Genomic DNA, 5,647 nt, shown 5'->3' on the forward strand with positions numbered 1-5,647 from the left:
AATAAATAGCATATATGTAAAAATGCAGGAAAAAATTCTCAAAGACTTTAGATTAAATGGTAATTCTCTCTGGATAACAGAAAGTTAGGTGATTTTTACTTTTTCTTTGGACTTAGCTGAACTTTCTAGGTTTTGATCTTAATGATTTGTTTTAAACAATGAACTTGTATTTGTTCAATGCCATGATAGTCCATAGTCCTAAGTCTCTAAGTCTGTCAAAGTAGCTAAAACTACTGCTAGTTTTTTCTGCATTCACTTTTCTGGGCCTCTTTAAAATTATTTTTAAATAAATATTTATTGTTGGATCAGATTCTCTGCCTTCATGCCATTTTTTAGAACGTGTTCTGTGCACCCAAAACTCTTCGATATACTGTACAATGGCAGCATGTTTTGATAGTTGTATTGAGCAAACTCACCTTTGTTTGATACAGTTATTTCGTTTGTGAGAAGTAGGTGATGGGTTATGGATTACTCAGTAATGCTCCACACCTTCTTGGCCCTAATACTTTATCCCTGGAAAAGCCGAAAATCTGGGTTTCATCTGGTTCTCAAAAACACTGTCATTAACACAGCAGTTTCTTTGTCTGCACTTCTCACATCACCTGCTCCGTAACCCAGCTAGATTGTTTATTTGAAGCACACACAAAAAAAATCTTTCCATCCACAGCCAAGAAAATTATACCTACTTGTTCTTTGTACGGATTAATTTCTGAGAAGGCCTGTGATCAAATGGCTCTCGAATGTGTCTCTCCATAGTTGGACTATATGGTTGCCGGTGATCTGCTTTTTGGTATCAAAGGAGCACTGACAGGAAGGACGCAGCAAGGACCTTCTAGAACATCTTGTTAAGTTACATATCACCAATTTGCAGTGTTGCGACACCTTCATACAGCCATTTGGAGTCTGAACTGAAGTGTGCCATTCCTGCAAAATGGCAGGTTTTTTAAAAGATCCTGGGCAGCTCTAGCATTCTGAGGAGTTTGGATACACTTGGAGAAAATGGTCTGAATTAAATCTGGTTCCCAGCCTCCAAAGTTTACCCATTGCACACCCCAATAGTGAAGTCCTACATGCTGATTCAAAATTACTTGCTAGACTTCAAAACAAGACAAAGGATCTCAACTTGTTTCTTGCCTATCAGAGAGGCAACAATGATATGCTCAGTGTAACTTAAGCAGGAAGAAGAGGGGAGGAAATCCTATTTGTTAACATAGCCCCATCTGTGCACATAATCAATTTAGAACCAAGGCCAATTTTTTTCTTTTCTTTATTTCTTTTTTTTTACCAAAACATTAAATGACATTTATTAGCTTCTGCCAATATTTTCTACTTTATAGTAGCACATGTTCTTGTAACCTGTCCAGCTGTGGTGTAGGGTTGAAGTGAAATATATAAAAACAAAAATAACATGTCTTGGAAATATTTGACTGTTCTTCCCTACACAGGCAAGGCCAATTTTATGGTGGGGCTTTTGACACAAAAGAACAACCTACAGAGTTTTCTTGGGCATATTCGACCAAGCCAGCTGCTGTTGTATTCACTCAGCATTACATGCAAGAAAAAAAAAAGCCCAAAACAAATAACCCCTGATCACAATAATACATTGAACTTTCAGAAGGAGAGACCAGAACTGTGGTTACTGAAGGTGGGAAAGGGGAAGGGTTAGGGGAGTCAGTAAGAATTTCATTAATGAACACAATGAATGATTACATGTTGTAATGATAAATAAGCTAATTATCCTGATTTGACCATCACATATTGTACACAAGTATTGATCGTCAATTCTGTACCCCACAAATATGTAACATCAATTGTGTCCAATTGAAAAAAAAAAAAGGAATGCCAATGACGTCCTCTCTCGGAGTCTCCAATCCAGGGATAAAATGAAAAGGCTGGATTGGATGACCGCTGTGATTTTTGCAGCCATTTTTTCCACAGTGACACTCCTGCAATGAACATACTCCTGTGGGGGTGCTGTGGTATGAATGCTTGTGTCCCCCAAACTTCATGTTGAAATCTTAGCCCCCAATCTGATGGCCTTTGGAAAGTCATTAGATCATAAGGGTGGAGCCCCCATGAATGGGATTACTGCCCTTATAAAAGAGGCCGCAGAGAACTTTCTCACCCCTTCCACCATGTGAGGAACAGTGAGAAGGCTCCATCTATGAGCCAGAAAGTGGGCCCTCACCAGATGTCGAATTTGCTGGTGACTTGATCTTGAACTTCCAGCCTCCAGAACTGTGAGAAAAAATTTCTGTTGTTTATAAGCCACTCAATTTATGGTATTTTGCTAGAGCAGCCCAAAGACAGGATACCCAGATCATGATATAACCCCCAAAATAAGACGTATTCTGTGTGTATGTGCATGTGTGTGTGTGCATGTGTGTGTGCGTGTGTGTGTGTGTGTGTGTGTGTTGGGGAGGAAGCAAGGCAGTGAGGCAGCTGAGGACAGATGGCTGAAGCACCCCAGGAGAGTCCTAGCATACAGGGCAGCAGGTAGCTCATAGACTCTGGTAGTGCAACCTAATTTATTTCAAAAGGTACATCAAAGTTGAAAACTCCTGGACTACATAAATACTCTTCAAAGTAACTGAATTGAATCAAAAATAGTATTATCGTTATCAAATGTTTAAGTATCCAAACTTCCCTGTGACTGTTGTCTATGTGGTAGCTGACTGAACTCTTATGCAGGAGTGAAAACAATGTTTCAGATGTCCTCTTCCTGTCCATGTAGACATCCATGTCGTTAATTCCATTCAGTAATGGTGGGCTGACAGAAATGATGGGTTTGGAGACAAAAGACCTGAACTCAAATTTTGCCTCTGCCACCAACTAGCTTTATATGCCTCAGTTTCTTCTTCTGAACTCAAATCCTGGGGCAACTTTCTGCCATGTCCTAAACTTCTTTATAGTTTGCTCTCCTTATCTATAAAATAAGGATAATAATAATTTTTATCTCCTAGGCTTGTTTTTAAGGATTTAATGAAATGATACTTGTAAAACTGTTCAAGCTGCCTCTAGCATAGAAAATGCTCAATAAATGTTAGTGATAGGTAATAGTAACATCATCTCTGCTACCAATATTATTAAGGGGTTTTCATAGCTCCTAGAATACAGTAGTCACTCAACATTGGCTTTTTTTTTGGTGGCTGGCCAGTACAGGGATTGAACCCTGGACAACATTGCCTTTTGAATGCATGTACTACTACAGGCACTAATAACAATAGCTACATCTCTGAGCTGTGATGTATCAAGCACCATGACTGTAACAGGCAGTCTAACATGAAGAAACTTATTTAATACTAATAACAACGCCTCTGCATGATAAGTCCCCAGTAGAGGTTTCCAGAGATCAAGAAATTGGCATCATTAGTCACACCACTAGTAAGTGCCAAAATCAGGATTTGAACTCAGGCCTGTATTACTGGAGAGTGATTATTGATAATAATATAGCAAAGCTTCATTGAGTACTCACTGTGTACCAGGAATTGTACCCAATAGTAAACCTGCATTATGACTGTGTCAGACAGATCCTGAATAACCATAAAATACTGCCTTGGTTTCCAGGGTCATAAATAAGAAAGGCATTGGAAATACTTGATGAACTTGGGTCTCAGAAGGCAAAAAACCTCAGAGGCTACCCCGTGGTCTTTGTCCTTGTCCAAAATGGAATTGTGTTAGTCTGTTTCTGTTGCTTATAACAAAATACCTGGAACATGGTAATTTATAAAGAAAACAAAATTTATTGCTTACAGTTTCAGAGGCTGGGAAGTTCAAAGTTCAAGGAACACATTTGGTGAAGGCTTTCTTTGGTGGTGACTTCAGTGACAGAAGGGTATCATATTGAGAAAATGGTGGAGCAGAGAGAGCAGAAGAGAGCAAGCAAGACAGACTCTCAGAACCACGCCCCTGGCCACCATTTTTAATCCGTTCACTACTGCATGGTCCTACAATCTAATCACCTCTTCAAGGCTCCACCTTTCAATTGCCATAATAGGATTTCCCACCCTCTTAACAGTCACAGTGGGGGCCAAGTTTCTAACACATAAAACTTGGGGGACACAATTCAAGCTTCAGCGAGTTTTGTGCAGGGCAATTCAATCCACTACAGGAATGAAGCAAAAGTAGCACAAGCCCATGCTATGAAGGAAACAATTTGGGCTCTAAGTCAGAAAACACAGTCACACAAACCCTTCTCAGAAACTAGGGTCATAGAATCTTACAGCTATCCAGGACTTTGGAAAGCAAACTTTGCAACCCCCTGATTAGTAGACCAGAAGCCTGAAGTCCTGATGTCCTGAGAAGGGGAGCAGAGCAGTCACGTCCCACAGAACTTCAGGGGTTTTGCAAGCTTTTAGTCAATCTGCTAGGAGGGGCCACCTCATTTACCAAGGACTCTCTTAGGGGCCCCAAGGCAGAATGTGACAATAAATCTGGCACAGACCCTGGCCCTCAAGGAGCTCACTGTCCACTGAGGGAGACAGTCAAGTCACGAGTACATGAATTTGAGCCAAGAGGAAAATTCAACAACAAGGCTATGTGAGTTCCAATTGGGGGTAGGATGTCAAGGAAAGCTTGGTAAAACGGATGCTATTGACGAATGACAGGTAAAATTACGAGAAGGGAAAACGTTTAGGTAAACAATTGTAGCAGAGCCAGAAAACTTTAAGGTGTGTTCAGCAAGAGTTCCAGGGTCCAGTTTGGCTGGAAATGAGCCCAGGTGAAAAGAAACAGAGGGACATAAGCTGTTCAGTGATTGCAAAGCCCATGGACAAGAAGCTGAGTAGGGAAGACTGTGTTCCTCAGCTGTTTGGAGTCTGGGTGATAGAACTAGGCCTTAGAATTATGTACCTGGCACTGCTTTACAGTAAATGCTGGAAGTGGAAGTAACTAGAAAGGGGAGGCATGGGAAGTCAGTGAATAATTAGGAGGCTATTGGTTGCGGTAACAGAAAAGAGGTATCAAAGGAGCATGCCTGAAGTGGGGCAATGGCCTGGGAGGTGGAGCAGAGGGGCGGATGCTAGATATACTTTTCCTTCCTTTCCACTAGATCTGTGCTGAATGGCACCGCAGTGACCTGAAGCAGTAGAGTCCCAGCTCACACCCACCTTACTCCTTAGAGGTTTTTGCTCCCTGAAAAGATTTGACTAAATGGTTTCTGATTACTCAGTCCTTCTACTTTTTTCTGCATCAAACTCTGGAATAATTGAGCACCTTTTAACATTCTCAAATCTTAAATATCATGACCACATCAGCACATTCCTACCAAATGCCTTTTTTTCAGGGAGGTGGTGGGATGCACAGGCAGAAGTCAACCAGATCAAACAACAGCCCTTACTATGATCACATCAACCACTGCATCGCACTGTGTGGGACCACTGCTTTTCTGGGTCTCAGCTCCTAGCTGGAGCTTCCTGCTGCACCAGTCCCCAAATAACAAAAGGCGCCTGCCTCCCAGGATCAGAACGAACAGGAAACACAACTTGGCAATTAGATATGTCGATTAGGAAGCTAGTATTTACTTGCCAACTGAAACTGCAAAAGTAGCTAGGAGGCATAGAGCAGAAGGTGATCCCTCATTAATTCTCCACCATGTTCTTAGACATTCCAAGAAACCTGAAAGCCCTGCCCGAGAAACTAATCCTTG

Source organism: Galeopterus variegatus, unplaced genomic scaffold (assembly GCF_000696425.1).
Source record: "Galeopterus variegatus unplaced genomic scaffold, G_variegatus-3.0.2 Scaffold530, whole genome shotgun sequence".
In the NCBI taxonomy this organism is placed as follows: domain Eukaryota; kingdom Metazoa; phylum Chordata; class Mammalia; order Dermoptera; family Cynocephalidae; genus Galeopterus; species Galeopterus variegatus.